Source organism: Pseudorca crassidens, chromosome 1, assembly GCF_039906515.1.
Source record: "Pseudorca crassidens isolate mPseCra1 chromosome 1, mPseCra1.hap1, whole genome shotgun sequence".
In the NCBI taxonomy this organism is placed as follows: domain Eukaryota; kingdom Metazoa; phylum Chordata; class Mammalia; order Artiodactyla; family Delphinidae; genus Pseudorca; species Pseudorca crassidens.
This window is the reverse complement of record NC_090296.1, coordinates 170,087,366-170,104,381: the sequence shown is the minus strand read 5'-3', so window position 1 is coordinate 170,104,381 and position 17,016 is coordinate 170,087,366.

Here is a 17,016-nt window from a genome sequence, read left to right as displayed (position 1 = left end):
GAATTATTAAAGACATGCAAATCCAAATTACACAAACCTATCAGCTCACACCAGTCAGAATGGCCATGAGCAAACATTCTAAAAACAATAAATGCTGAATGCGTTGTGGAGAAATGCGTACCCTCGGGGTTAATTGGGACGTGGCAAGATCCACTAACGAAAACACAATGCAGGTACTTTGAAAAGGTAAACACTGAGCTACCAGTCAATGAATCATACCCACAGTTGGGCCTATCACCTGAGAAAATGAGAATCAAAAGTCACAGGCTGGCAATACTGCACTCCAGCAATATTTACCATAGTCAACACTTGGAAGCAATGAAAATGTCCATCAACAGAGGAATGCACAAAGAAGAAGTGGTCCATGTACAGAATGGAATATTACTCCACTAAAAAATATAAATTAAATTTCAAAAACAAACAAAATAAGGAGACATCAGCTTTGGTGGGTTTATCCGGGCATATTCCACTCTAATTTATAACTGAGGAACACCACCGGCAGGAGGGTCTGTTTCCCTCGGTAGCAGAGTGGGGAACGCAGAAATGCTGCCATCCTCTGGCCGATACCTGCAACAGCAGCTTTGAAATCTGTACAAAGGGGCACTTCATATGCACAAGTACTGCAGGGATGCAAACGAAACCTGCCCTTAAAATGTCTTGAGGCAGGTAAAGGCCAAAAATTTTTCAAAATGTGGCACATACTTCAAGAAAACAATTTGAAGAAGTCACCTGTAATAACAGTTTGAAAAATAAAAGGACATGTCTGAAAGCTCCATTTCAAGGGAGTATGAGACACATGCAAATCCAACCACAAAGAGGTATCAGCTCACACCACTCAGAATAAGCATCAGCAAAAAAATTACAAACGCTCAATGCTGAAGAGGTTTTGGAGAAATGCATACCCTCAATTTGAAGTGGGACGTAACCTGGTAAGAGCCACTAATGGGAACAGAAGGGAGGGGCCTTTAAAAGGTAAACCTTGAGCTACTATATGATCCACGAGGCCCACTTCTCGGGAGTGGGCCTGGTGGATCAATCCTAAGAAGACAGAATTGGAAAGACACAGGCAGGCAAATCTGCACTGTAGAAGTATTACAATAGCCAAGACATGGAAGCAACCGAAACGTCCATCAAGAGATGAGTGGACAAAGAAGAAGTGGTACATGTACAGATGGAATATTAACCAAGGAAAAAAATGAAACGATGCCATTTGCAGGACCATAGAGGAATCTAGGGGTAATCATGCAACTGGTAGTAAGTGAGAAAGTGAAAGACACATATCCTGTCATATCACTTATGGGTGTTACCTAAAAATTGATACCAATGAAGATATTTCCAGAGAGAAAGGCAATCACAGATTCATTAAACCAACTTATGTTTCACCAAATGGAAAGGTGTGAGGATTGGATACATTACGATATTGGGGTTAACAGTGCTATACAAACACATGTGAAACATATAATCACCAAAGACCTACGGAATACCAAGAGAAGACTACTCAACATTGTGTCATAACCTACATGGGAAAAAGATCTGAAGGAGAATAGATATACGTATATGTGTAAAAGAACCACATCTTGCACACCTAGAACAAACAAAACTTTGTAATCTAATTTGCTGTGATAAAGAATAAAAATTATATTAAAGAAACGAACAAGAAGTAATGAGACGTAATCTTAAGGGGCTTTTCCTGGCACATTGCGTTCTAATTTACAACCTACAACACAACTTCCCTTATGGCTCTGTTGCCCTAGTAAACAGATTTGGTAAGGAGAAGTGCTGCCGCCTTCTGGTCATTTCACACAACAGCGGTAATGGTCACTTAATATTCAAAATAATTGCAGGCCTGTAAATGACACCTGCCATCAAAAAATGTCCTGGGGTCGTAAATCGACCAGAAAATTCAAAAGACGTCAACATTTCAAGAAGACAATTTCAAGAGGCATATTTTACGCACATTTTGTCTTTTCTTTTTTTTCTCTTTAAAATAAAAGGGAATTGAAAAATGCACAACATCAGCAATGAATAAAGCCATGCAAATCCAATTACAGAAATGTTCACCTCACAGCCGTCAGAATGTTCTTCAGCAAAAAGTCTACAAAGAATAAATGCTGAAGGGGTTTCAGAGAACTGTGTACCCTCTAGCTGCTGGGGGGATGTAAACTGGTACCAGCCAGTAGTGAGAACATAATGGAGGTGCGTTTAAGGGTAAAAACTGAGCTACCATGTGATCTGGTAGGTCCTTTGATGCGCCTATCACCTGAGCAGAGCAGAATGGAAGAGACACAGGCTGGCAATGCTGCACTGCAGGAACATTTAACATAGCCAAGACTTGGAAGAAACCAAAAGGTCCATGAACAGAAAAATGCACAAAGAGGAAGTGGTCCATGTACACAATGGAATATTAGCCATGGAAAACAATGAAACAGTGCTGTTGGCACCACCATATAAAGACCTAGAGATAATCACCCAACTTGAAGTAAGAAAGAAACTGAAAGACAGATATCCTATGACATCACTTCTAGGTGTTACCTAAAAGTTGATACTCATGAACTTATTTCCAAGAGAAGGAAAAGCATGGATTAAGAAAAAAAATTATGTTTAACCAAATGGAAAAGTGTAAGGAATGTGTGAAGTAGGATATGGGGGTTAACAGACATGTACTAAGACATATGAAATATATAATCACAAAATACCTATGGAATACCAAGAGAGGTCTACGCAACACTCTGTAATAACTTACATGGTAAAGAATCCGAGATAAATGACAGATACATTGATATAATGAACCAGATTCTGTACACGTAGGAGAAACAAAATATTTTTATCAAGCTTGCTCTGATAATTAATAAAAATTAAATTTATAAAGCAAACAAGAAGTAAGGAGATATAAGCTCTTGGGGATGTGCCCTGGCACATTCCACTCTAATTTGCAGCCTACTGACACGATTTCCAGGAAGGCTCTGCTGCCCAAAAACCCAGAGTTGGAAATGTAGAAATGCTGCCGCCTTGTGGCCGTCTCCCGCAAAAGCGGCTTTAAACCCACAGCTAATGGCCACTTAACATTCACAAGGACTCAGGGCTGTAAAGGACACCTGCCCTCAAAAAATGTACTGAAGTGAGGGATGGCCAAAAAAATTCAAAAAAGGCAAAATTTTCAAGAAGGTAGTATGAAGCGGTAAGTTTGACTTACTCTCTTGTTAAAAAAAGGAAAATGGATAGAAGCTCAACCTCAGGAATTACTAGACTCATGCAAATGTAACCTACTAAAAGGTTTCAACTCTCACCAGTTGACTGACCATCAGCAAAATGTCTACAAAGAATAAATGCTGATGTGGTTTGAGAGAACTGTGTACCCTCTAGCTGCTGGGGGGATGTAAACTGGTAACAGTCAGTAGTGAGAAAATAATGGAGGTACGTTTAAAGGTAAAAATTAAGCTACCATGTGATCTGGCAGGTCCTTTGATGCGCCTATCACCTGAGCAGACCCGATTGTAAAAGACACAGGCTGTCAAAACTGCACTACAGGAACATTTAACATAGCCAAGACCTGGAAGAAACCTAAATGTCCACGAACAGAAAAATGCACAAAGAGGAAGTGGTCCATGTACACAATGGAATATTAGCCATGGAAAACAATGAAACAGTGCCGTTGGCACCACCATATAAAGACCTAGAGATAATCACCCAACTTGAAATAAGAAAGAAACTGAAAGACAGAGATCCTATGACATCACTTCTAGGTGTTACCTAAAAATTGATACCCATGAACTTATTTCCAAGAGAAGGAAGTGCATGGACTAAGAAAATAAAATTACGTTTAACCAATTGGAAAGGTGTAAGGAATGAATGAATTACGATATGGGGGTTAACAGACATGTACTAAGACATATGAAATATATAATCACTAAATACGTATGGAATACCAAGAGAGGTCTACTCAACACTCTGTAATAACCTACACAGGAAAGGACCCAAAGATGAATAGACAGATACATTGATATGATGAACCAGATTCTGTACACCTAGGAGAAACAACATTTTTATCAAATTTGCTCTGATACCTAATAAAAATTAAATTAAAGAAACAAACAACAAGTAAGGAGATATAAACTCTTGGGGGTTTGCGCTGGCACATTCCACTCTAATTTGCAGCCTATTAACACCATTTCCAGGAAGGCTCTGTTGCCCAAAAACCCAGAGTTGGAAATGTAGAAATGCTGCCGCCTTGTGGCCGTTTCCCGCAAGAGCGGCTTTAAACCCACAGCTAATGGTCACTTAACATTCACAAGGACTCAGGCTGGTAAAGGACACCTGCCCTCAAAAACTGTCCTGAGGTAAGGAATGGCCAACAAAATTCAAAAGAGGCAAATTTTTCAAGAAGATAGTATGAAGACGTAAGTTTTACTCACTGCCTTCTAAAAAGGAGGAAAATGGATAAAAGCTCAACCGCAGGAATTATTACACTCATGCAAATGTAATCTGCAAAAAGGTTTCAACTCACACAGGTCGACTGACCATCAACAAAAAGTCTACAAATAATAAATGCTGAAGTGTTTTTTGAGAACTGTGTACCCTCTAGCTGCTGGTGAGATGTAAAGTGATAACAGCCAATAATGAGAACAGAAAAGAGCTGCATTGAAACGTAAAAGTTGAGCTACCATTCGATGCAGCAGGCCCACCGCTGGGCCTCTCACCTGAGAAGACCAGAATCCGGAAGACAGAGGCTGCAAAAGCTGCACTGCAACCTTATTCACAATAGCCAAGACATGGAAGCAACCTAAATGTCCATCAACAGATGAAAGGATAAAGAAGCGGTCCATGTACACAATGGAATATTAGCCATGGAAAACAATGAAACACTGCTCTTTCAGGTACCATCGATGAGCCTAGAGATAATCCCAGAACATGAGGTATGTTGGAAAGCAAAAGACATATATCCTATGATATCACTTATAGGTGTTACCTAACAACTGACAAAAATGGACATATTTCCACAGAGAAACACACACACAGACTTAGCAAACAAACTATGCTTATCTAAAGGCAAAGGTGGTGGCAATGGATAAATTAAGATTAGGTTTACCATACCTATACAAATACAGATTAAGTACATATATCAAAAAGCCCGAGCACATAGCAAGGGAGGTGTACAGAACACTCTGTAATCCTTTACATGGGAAAAGGATCTGTACATGAATAGATATACATGATGTACGAATGAACCAGATTGTGTACACCTAGGACAAACTGTATTCTAATCATTACCCCGATTAAAACAACGAACAAGAAGTAATGAGACATAAACTTCAGGGGCTTTTTCCTGGCACATTCCATTCTAATTTACAGCCTAGCAACAGGACTTCCAGAAAGGCTGTGCCACCCTAGTAAACAGATTTGGGAATGGAGAAATGCTGCCGCCTTGTGGCCGTTTCCCACAACACCAGCTTTAAACCCAGTGCTAATGGTCACTAAATAGTCACAATCATTGCAGGCCTATAAATGACACCTGCTGTCCAAAAAAATACTGGGGTCGAAAATCGACCACAAAATTCAAAAGAGGGCAACCTTCCAAGAAGACAATTTCAAGAGGTATATTGTACTCACGCTTTTTTTCTAAATAAAAGAGAAAGGTGTGGGAAAATGCTGAATATTAGGAATTATTAAAGACATGCAAATCCAAATTACACAAACCTATCAGCTCACACCAGTCAGAATGGCCATGAGCAAACATTCTAAAAACAATAAATGCTGAATGCGTTGTGGAAAAATGCGTACCCTTGGGGTTAATTGGGACGTGGCAAGATCCACTAACGAAAACACAATGTAGGTACTTTGAAAAGGTAAACACTGAGCTACCAGTCAATGAATCATACCCACAGTTGGGCCTGTCACCTGAGAAAATGAGAATCAAAAGTCACAGGCTGGCAATACTGCACTCCAGCAATATTTACCATAGTCAACACTTGGAAGCAACGAAAATGTCCATCAACAGAGGAATGCACAAAGAAGAAGTGGTCCATGTACAGAATGGAATATTACTCCACTAAAAAATATAAATTAAATTTCAAAAACAAACAAAATAAGGAGACATCAGCTTTGGTGTGTTTATCCGGGCATATTCCACTCTAATTTATAACTGAGGAACACCACCGGCAGGAGGGTCTGTTTCCCTCGGTAGCAGAGTGGGGAACGCAGAAATGCTGCCATCCTCTGGCCGATACCTGCAACAGCAGCTTTGAAATCTGTACAAAGGGGCACTTCATATGCACAAGTACTGCAGGGATGCAAACGAAACCTGCCCTTAAAATGTCTTGAGGCAGGTAAAGGCCAAAAATTTTTCAAAATGTGGCACATACTTCAAGAAAACAATTTGAAGAAGTCACCTGTAATAACAGTTTGAAAAATAAAAGGACATGTCTGAAAGCTCCATTTCAAGGGAGTATGAGACACATGCAAATCCAACCACAAAGAGGTATCAGCTCACACCACTCAGAATAAGCATCAGCAAAAAAATTACAAACGCTCAATGCTGAAGAGGTTTTGGAGAAATGCATACCCTCAATTTGAAGTGGGACGTAACCTGGTAAGAGCCACTAATGGGAACAGAAGGGAGGGGCCTTTAAAAGGTAAACCTTGAGCTACTATATGATCCACGAGGCCCACTTCTCGGGAGTGGGCCTGGTGGATCAATCCTAAGAAGACAGAATTGGAAAGACACAGGCAGGCAAATCTGCACTGTAGAAGTATTACAATAGCCAAGACATGGAAGCAACCGAAACGTCCATCAAGAGATGAGTGGACAAAGAAGAAGTGGTACATGTACAGATGAAATATTAACCAAGGAAAAAAACGAAACGATGCCATTTGCAGGACCATAGAGGAATCTAGGGGTAATCATGCAACTGGTAGTAAGTGAGAAAGTGAAAGACACATATCCTGTCATATCACTTATGGGTGTTACCTAAAAATTGATACCAATGAAGATATTTCCAGAGAGAAAGGCAATCACAGATTCATTAAACCAACTTATGTTTCACCAAATGGAAAGGTGTGAGGATTGGATACATTACGATATTGGGGTTAACAGTGCTATACAAACACATGTGAAATATATAATCACCAAAGACCTACGGAATACCAAGAGAAGACTACTCAACATTGTGTCATAACCTACATGGGAAAAAGATCTGAAGGAGAATAGATATACGTATATGTGTAAAAGAACCACATCTTGCACACCTAGAACAAACAAAACTTTGTAATCTAATTTGCTGTGATAAAGAATAAAAATTATATTAAAGAAACGAACAAGAAGTAATGAGACGTAATCTTAAGGGGCTTTTCCTGGCACATTGCATTGTAATTTACAACCTACAACACAACTTCCCTTATGGCTCTGTTGCCCTAGTAAACAGATTTGGTAAGGAGAAGTGCTGCCGCCTTCTGGTCATTTCACACAACAGCGGTAATGGTCACTTAATATTCAAAATAATTGCAGGCCTGTAAATGACACCTGCCATCAAAAAATGTCCTGGGGTCGTAAATCGACCAGAAAATTCAAAAGACGTCAACATTTCAAGAAGACAATTTCAAGAGGCATATTTTACGCACATTTTGTCTTTTCTTTTTTTTCTCTTTAAAATAAAAGGGAATTGAAAAATGCACAACATCAGCAATGAATAAAGCCATGCAAATCCAATTACAGAAATGTTCACCTCACAGCCGTCAGAATGTTCTTCAGCAAAAAGTCTACAAAGAATAAATGCTGAAGGGGTTTCAGAGAACTGTGTACCCTCTAGCTGCTGGGGGGATGTAAACTGGTACCAGCCAGTAGTGAGAACATAATGGAGGTGCGTTTAAGGGTAAAAACTGAGCTACCATGTGATCTGGTAGGTCCTTTGATGCGCCTATCACCTGAGCAGAGCAGAATGGAAGAGACACAGGCTGGCAATGCTGCACTGCAGGAACATTTAACATAGCCAAGACTTGGAAGAAACCAAAAGGTCCATGAACAGAAAAATGCACAAAGAGGAAGTGGTCCATGTACACAATGGAATATTAGCCATGGAAAACAATGAAACAGTGCTGTTGGCACCACCATATAAAGACCTAGAGATAATCACCCAACTTGAAGTAAGAAAGAAACTGAAAGACAGATATCCTATGACATCACTTCTAGGTGTTACCTAAAAGTTGATACTCATGAACTTATTTCCAAGAGAAGGAAAAGCATGGATTAAGAAAAAAAATTATGTTTAACCAAATGGAAAAGTGTAAGGAATGTGTGAAGTAGGATATGGGGGTTAACAGACATGTACTAAGACATATGAAATATATAATCACAAAATACCTATGGAATACCAAGAGAGGTCTACGCAACACTCTGTAATAACTTACATGGTAAAGAATCCGAGATAAATGACAGATACATTGATATAATGAACCAGATTCTGTACACGTAGGAGAAACAAAATATTTTTATCAAGCTTGCTCTGATAATTAATAAAAATTAAATTTATAAAGCAAACAAGAAGTAAGGAGATATAAGCTCTTGGGGATGTGCCCTGGCACATTCCACTCTAATTTGCAGCCTACTGACACGATTTCCAGGAAGGCTCTGCTGCCCAAAAACCCAGAGTTGGAAATGTAGAAATGCTGCCGCCTTGTGGCCGTCTCCCGCAAAAGCGGCTTTAAACCCACAGCTAATGGCCACTTAACATTCACAAGGACTCAGGGCTGTAAAGGACACCTGCCCTCAAAAAATGTACTGAAGTGAGGGATGGCCAAAAAAATTCAAAAAAGGCAAAATTTTCAAGAAGGTAGTATGAAGCGGTAAGTTTGACTTACTCTCTTGTTAAAAAAAGGAAAATGGATAGAAGCTCAACCTCAGGAATTACTAGACTCATGCAAATGTAACCTACTAAAAGGTTTCAACTCTCACCAGTTGACTGACCATCAGCAAAATGTCTACAAAGAATAAATGCTGATGTGGTTTGAGAGAACTGTGTACCCTCTAGCTGCTGGGGGGATGTAAACTGGTAACAGTCAGTAGTGAGAAAATAATGGAGGTACGTTTAAAGGTAAAAATTAAGCTACCATGTGATCTGGCAGGTCCTTTGATGCGCCTATCACCTGAGCAGACCCGATTGTAAAAGACACAGGCTGTCAAAACTGCACTACAGGAACATTTAACATAGCCAAGACCTGGAAGAAACCTAAATGTCCACGAACAGAAAAATGCACAAAGAGGAAGTGGTCCATGTACACAATGGAATATTAGCCATGGAAAACAATGAAACAGTGCCGTTGGCACCACCATATAAAGACCTAGAGATAATCACCCAACTTGAAATAAGAAAGAAACTGAAAGACAGAGATCCTATGACATCACTTCTAGGTGTTACCTAAAAATTGATACCCATGAACTTATTTCCAAGAGAAGGAAGTGCATGGACTAAGAAAATAAAATTACCTTTAACCAATTGGAAAGGTGTAAGGAATGAATGAATTACGATATGGGGGTTAACAGACATGTACTAAGACATATGAAATATATAATCACTAAATACGTATGGAATACCAAGAGAGGTCTACTCAACACTCTGTAATAACCTACACAGGAAAGGACCCAAAGATGAATAGACAGATACATTGATATGATGAACCAGATTCTGTACACCTAGGAGAAACAACATTTTTATCAAATTTGCTCTGATACCTAATAAAAATTAAATTAAAGAAACAAACAACAAGTAAGGAGATATAAACTCTTGGGGGTTTGCGCTGGCACATTCCACTCTAATTTGCAGCCTATTAACACCATTTCCAGGAAGGCTCTGTTGCCCAAAAACCCAGAGTTGGAAATGTAGAAATGCTGCCGCCTTGTGGCCGTTTCCCGCAAGAGCGGCTTTAAACCCACAGCTAATGGTCACTTAACATTCACAAGGACTCAGGCTGGTAAAGGACACCTGCCCTCAAAAACTGTCCTGAGGTAAGGAATGGCCAACAAAATTCAAAAGAGGCAAATTTTTCAAGAAGATAGTATGAAGACGTAAGTTTTACTCACTGCCTTCTAAAAAGGAGGAAAATGGATAAAAGCTCAACCGCAGGAATTATTACACTCATGCAAATGTAATCTGCAAAAAGGTTTCAACTCACACAGGTCGACTGACCATCAACAAAAAGTCTACAAATAATAAATGCTGAAGTGTTTTTTGAGAACTGTGTACCCTCTAGCTGCTGGTGAGATGTAAAGTGATAACAGCCAATAATGAGAACAGAAAAGAGCTGCATTGAAACGTAAAAGTTGAGCTACCATTCGATGCAGCAGGCCCACCGCTGGGCCTCTCACCTGAGAAGACCAGAATCCGGAAGACAGAGGCTGCAAAAGCTGCACTGCAACCTTATTCACAATAGCCAAGACATGGAAGCAACCTAAATGTCCATCAACAGATGAAAGGATAAAGAAGCGGTCCATGTACACAATGGAATATTAGCCATGGAAAACAATGAAACACTGCTCTTTCAGGTACCATCGATGAGCCTAGAGATAATCCCAGAACATGAGGTATGTTGGAAAGCAAAAGACATATATCCTATGATATCACTTATAGGTGTTACCTAACAACTGACAAAAATGGACATATTTCCACAGAGAAACACACACACAGACTTAGCAAACAAACTATGCTTATCTAAAGGCAAAGGTGGTGGCAATGGATAAATTAAGATTAGGTTTACCATACCTATACAAATACAGATTAAGTACATATATCAAAAAGCCCGAGCACATAGCAAGGGAGGTGTACAGAACACTCTGTAATCCTTTACATGGGAAAAGGATCTGTACATGAATAGATATACATGATGTACGAACGAACCAGATTGTGTACACCTAGGACAAACTGTATTCTAATCATTACCCCGATTAAAACAACGAACAAGAAGTAATGAGACATAAACTTCAGGGGCTTTTTCCTGGCACATTCCATTCTAATTTACAGCCTAGCAACAGGACTTCCAGAAAGGCTGTGCCACCCTAGTAAACAGATTTGGGAATGGAGAAATGCTGCCGCCTTGTGGCCGTTTCCCACAACACCAGCTTTAAACCCAGTGCTAATGGTCACTAAATATTCACAATCATTGCAGGCCTATAAATGACACCTGCTGTCCAAAAAAATACTGGGGTCGAAAATCGACCACAAAATTCAAAAGAGGGCAACCTTCCAAGAAGACAATTTCAAGAGGTATATTGTACTCACGCTTTTTTTCTAAATAAAAGAGAAAGGTGTGGGAAAATGCTGAATATTAGGAATTATTAAAGACATGCAAATCCAAATTACACAAACCTATCAGCTCACACCAGTCAGAATGGCCATGAGCAAACATTCTAAAAACAATAAATGCTGAATGCGTTGTGGAAAAATGCGTACCCTCGGGGTTAATTGGGACGTGGCAAGATCCACTAACGAAAACACAATGCAGGTACTTTGAAAAGGTAAACACTGAGCTACCAGTCAATGAATCATACCCACAGTTGGGCCTATCACCTGAGAAAATGAGAATCAAAAGTCACAGGCTGGCAATACTGCACTCCAGCAATATTTACCATAGTCAACACTTGGAAGCAACGAAAATGTCCATCAACAGAGGAATGCACAAAGAAGAAGTGGTCCATGTACAGAATGGAATATTACTCCACTAAAAAATATAAATTAAATTTCAAAAACAAACAAAATAAGGAGACATCAGCTTTGGTGGGTTTATCCGGGCATATTCCACTCTAATTTATAACTGAGGAACACCACCGGCAGGAGGGTCTGTTTCCCTCGGTAGCAGAGTGGGGAACGCAGAAATGCTGCCATCCTCTGGCCGATACCTGCAACAGCAGCTTTGAAATCTGTACAAAGGGGCACTTCATATGCACAAGTACTGCAGGGATGCAAACGAAACCTGCCCTTAAAATGTCTTGAGGCAGGTAAAGGCCAAAAATTTTTCAAAATGTGGCACATACTTCAAGAAAACAATTTGAAGAAGTCACCTGTAATAACAGTTTGAAAAATAAAAGGACATGTCTGAAAGCTCCATTTCAAGGGAGTATGAGACACATGCAAATCCAACCACAAAGAGGTATCAGCTCACACCACTCAGAATAAGCATCAGCAAAAAAATTACAAACGCTCAATGCTGAAGAGGTTTTGGAGAAATGCATACCCTCAATTTGAAGTGGGATGTAACCTGGTAAGAGCCACTAATGGGAACAGAAGGGAGGGGCCTTTAAAAGGTAAACCTTGAGCTACTATATGATCCACGAGGCCCACTTCTCGGGAGTGGGCCTGGTGGATCAATCCTAAGAAGACAGAATTGGAAAGACACAGGCAGGCAAATCTGCACTGTAGAAGTATTACAATAGCCAAGACATGGAAGCAACCGAAACGTCCATCAAGAGATGAGTGGACAAAGAAGAAGTGGTACATGTACAGATGGAATATTAACCAAGGAAAAAAACGAAACGATGCCATTTGCAGGACCATAGAGGAATCTAGGGGTAATCATGCAACTGGTAGTAAGTGAGAAAGTGAAAGACACATATCCTGTCATATCACTTATGGGTGTTACCTAAAAATTGATACCAATGAAGATATTTCCAGAGAGAAAGGCAATCACAGATTCATTAAACCAACTTATGTTTCACCAAATGGAAAGGTGTGAGGATTGGATACATTACGATATTGGGGTTAACAGTGCTATACAAACACATGTGAAATATATAATCACCAAAGACCTACGGAATACCAAGAGAAGACTACTCAACATTGTGTCATAACCTACATGGGAAAAAGATCTGAAGGAGAATAGATATACGTATATGTGTAAAAGAACCACATCTTGCACACCTAGAACAAACAAAACTTTGTAATCTAATTTGCTGTGATAAAGAATAAAAATTATATTAAAGAAACGAACAAGAAGTAATGAGACGTAATCTTAAGGGGCTTTTCCTGGCACATTGCATTGTAATTTACAACCTACAACACAACTTCCCTTATGGCTCTGTTGCCCTAGTAAACAGATTTGGTAAGGAGAAGTGCTGCCGCCTTCTGGTCATTTCACGCAACAGCGGTAATGGTCACTTAATATTCAAAATAATTGCAGGCCTGTAAATGACACCTGCCATCAAAAAATGTCCTGGGATCGTAAATCGACCAGAAAATTCAAAAGACGTCAACATTTCAAGAAGACAATTTCAAGAGGCATATTTTACGCACATTTTGTCTTTTCTTTTTTTTCTCTTTAAAATAAAAGGGAATTGAAAAATGCACAACATCAGCAATGAATAAAGCCATGCAAATCCAATTACAGAAATGTTCACCTCACAGCCGTCAGAATGTTCTTCAGCAAAAAGTCTACAAAGAATAAATGCTGAAGGGGTTTCAGAGAACTGTGTACCCTCTAGCTGCTGGGGGGATGTAAACTGGTACCAGCCAGTAGTGAGAACATAATGGAGGTGCGTTTAAGGGTAAAAACTGAGCTACCATGTGATCTGGTAGGTCCTTTGATGCGCCTATCACCTGAGCAGAGCAGAATGGAAGAGACACAGGCTGGCAATGCTGCACTGCAGGAACATTTAACATAGCCAAGACTTGGAAGAAACCAAAAGGTCCATGAACAGAAAAATGCACAAAGAGGAAGTGGTCCATGTACACAATGGAATATTAGCCATGGAAAACAATGAAACAGTGCTGTTGGCACCACCATATAAAGACCTAGAGATAATCACCCAACTTGAAGTAAGAAAGAAACTGAAAGACAGATATCCTATGACATCACTTCTAGGTGTTACCTAAAAGTTGATACTCATGAACTTATTTCCAAGAGAAGGAAAAGCATGGATTAAGAAAAAAAATTATGTTTAACCAAATGGAAAAGTGTAAGGAATGTGTGAAGTAGGATATGGGGGTTAACAGACATGTACTAAGACATATGAAATATATAATCACAAAATACCTATGGAATACCAAGAGAGGTCTACGCAACACTCTGTAATAACTTACATGGTAAAGAATCCGAGATAAATGACAGATACATTGATATAATGAACCAGATTCTGTACACCTAGGAGAAACAAAATATTTTTATCAAGCTTGCTCTCATAATTAATAAAAATTAAATTTATAAAGCAAACAAGAAGTAAGGAGATATAAGCTCTTGGGGATGTGCCCTGGCACATTCCACTCTAATTTGCAGCCTACTGACACGATTTCCAGGAAGGCTCTGCTGCCCAAAAACCCAGAGTTGGAAATGTAGAAATGCTGCCGCCTTGTGGCCGTCTCCCGCAAAAGCGGCTTTAAACCCACAGCTAATGGCCACTTAACATTCACAAGGACTCAGGGCTGTAAAGGACACCTGCCCTCAAAAAATGTACTGAAGAGAGGGATGGCCAAAAAAATTCAAAAAAGGCAAAATTTTCAAGAAGGTAGTATGAAGCGGTAAGTTTGACTTACTCTCTTGTTAAAAAAAGGAAAATGGATAGAAGCTCAACCTCAGGAATTACTAGACTCATGCAAATGTAACCTACTAAAAGGTTTCAACTCTCACCAGTTGACTGACCATCAGCAAAATGTCTACAAAGAATAAATGCTGATGTGGTTTGAGAGAACTGTGTACCCTCTAGCTGCTGGGGGGATGTAAACTGGTAACAGTCAGTAGTGAGAAAATAATGGAGGTACGTTTAAAGGTAAAAATTAAGCTACCATGTGATCTGGCAGGTCCTTTGATGCGCCTATCACCTGAGCAGACCCGATTGTAAAAGACACAGGCTGTCAAAACTGCACTACAGGAACATTTAACATAGCCAAGACCTGGAAGAAACCTAAATGTCCACGAACAGAAAAATGCACAAAGAGGAAGTGGTCCATGTACACAATGGAATATTAGCCATGGAAAACAATGAAACAGTGCCGTTGGCACCACCATATAAAGACCTAGAGATAATCACCCAACTTGAAATAAGAAAGAAACTGAAAGACAGAGATCCTATGACATCACTTCTAGGTGTTACCTAAAAATTGATACCCATGAACTTATTTCCAAGAGAAGGAAGTGCATGGACTAAGAAAATAAAATTACGTTTAACCAATTGGAAAGGTGTAAGGAATGAATGAATTACGATATGGGGGTTAACAGACATGTACTAAGACATATGAAATATATAATCACTAAATACGTATGGAATACCAAGAGAGGTCTACTCAACACTCTGTAATAACCTACACAGGAAAGGACCCAAAGATGAATAGACAGATACATTGATATGATGAACCAGATTCTGTACACCTAGGAGAAACAACATTTTTATCAAATTTGCTCTGATACCTAATAAAAATTAAATTAAAGAAACAAACAACAAGTAAGGAGATATAAACTCTTGGGGGTTTGCGCTGGCACATTCCACTCTAATTTGCAGCCTATTAACACCATTTCCAGGAAGGCTCTGTTGCCCAAAAACCCAGAGTTGGAAATGTAGAAATGCTGCCGCCTTGTGGCCGTTTCCCGCAAGAGCGGCTTTAAACCCACAGCTAATGGTCACTTAACATTCACAAGGACTCAGGCTGGTAAAGGACACCTGCCCTCAAAAACTGTCCTGAGGTAAGGAATGGCCAACAAAATTCAAAAGAGGCAAATTTTTCAAGAAGATAGTATGAAGACGTAAGTTTTACTCACTGCCTTCTAAAAAGGAGGAAAATGGATAAAAGCTCAACCGCAGGAATTATTACACTCATGCAAATGTAATCTGCAAAAAGGTTTCAACTCACACAGGTCGACTGACCATCAACAAAAAGTCTACAAATAATAAATGCTGAAGTGTTTTTTGAGAACTGTGTACCCTCTAGCTGCTGGTGAGATGTAAAGTGATAACAGCCAATAATGAGAACAGAAAAGAGCTGCATTGAAACGTAAAAGTTGAGCTACCATTCGATGCAGCAGGCCCACCGCTGGGCCTCTCACCTGAGAAGACCAGAATCCGGAAGACAGAGGCTGCAAAAGCTGCACTGCAACCTTATTCACAATAGCCAAGACATGGAAGCAACCTAAATGTCCATCAACAGATGAAAGGATAAAGAAGCGGTCCATGTACACAATGGAATATTAGCCATGGAAAACAATGAAACACTGCTCTTTGAGGTACTATCGATGTGCCTAGAGATAATCCCAGAACATGAGGTATGTTGGAAAGCAAAAGACATATATCCTATGATATCACTTATAGGTGTTACCTAACAACTGACAAAAATGGACATATTTCCACAGAGAAACACACACACAGACTTAGCAAACTATGCTTATCTAAAGGCAAAGGTGGTGGCAATGGATAAATTAAGATTAGGTTTACCATACCTATACAAATACAGATTAAGTACATATATCAAAAAGCCCGAGCACATAGCAAGGGAGGTGTACAGAACACTCTGTAATCCTTTACATGGGAAAAGGATCTGTACATGAATAGATATACATGATGTACGAATGAACCAGATTGTGTACACCTAGGACAAACTGTATTCTAATCATTACCCCGATTAAAACAACGAACAAGAAGTAATGAGACATAAACTTCAGGGGCTTTTTCCTGGCACATTCCATTCTAATTTACAGCCTAGCAACAGGACTTCCAGAAAGGCTGTGCCGCCCTAGTAAACAGATTTGGGAATGGAGAAATGCTGCCGCCTTGTGGCCGTTTCCCACAACACCAGCTTTAAACCCAGTGCTAATGGTCACTAAATACTCACAATCATTGCAGGCATATAAATGACACCTCTGTTAAAAAAATACTGGGGTCGAAAATCGACCACAAAATTCAAAAGAGGGCAACCTTCCAAGAAGACAATTTCAAGAGGTATATTGTACTCATGTTTTTTATCTAAATAAAAGAGAAAGGTGTGGGAAAATGCTGAATATTAGGAATTATTAAAGACATGCAAATCCAAATTACACAAACCTATCAGCTCAAAG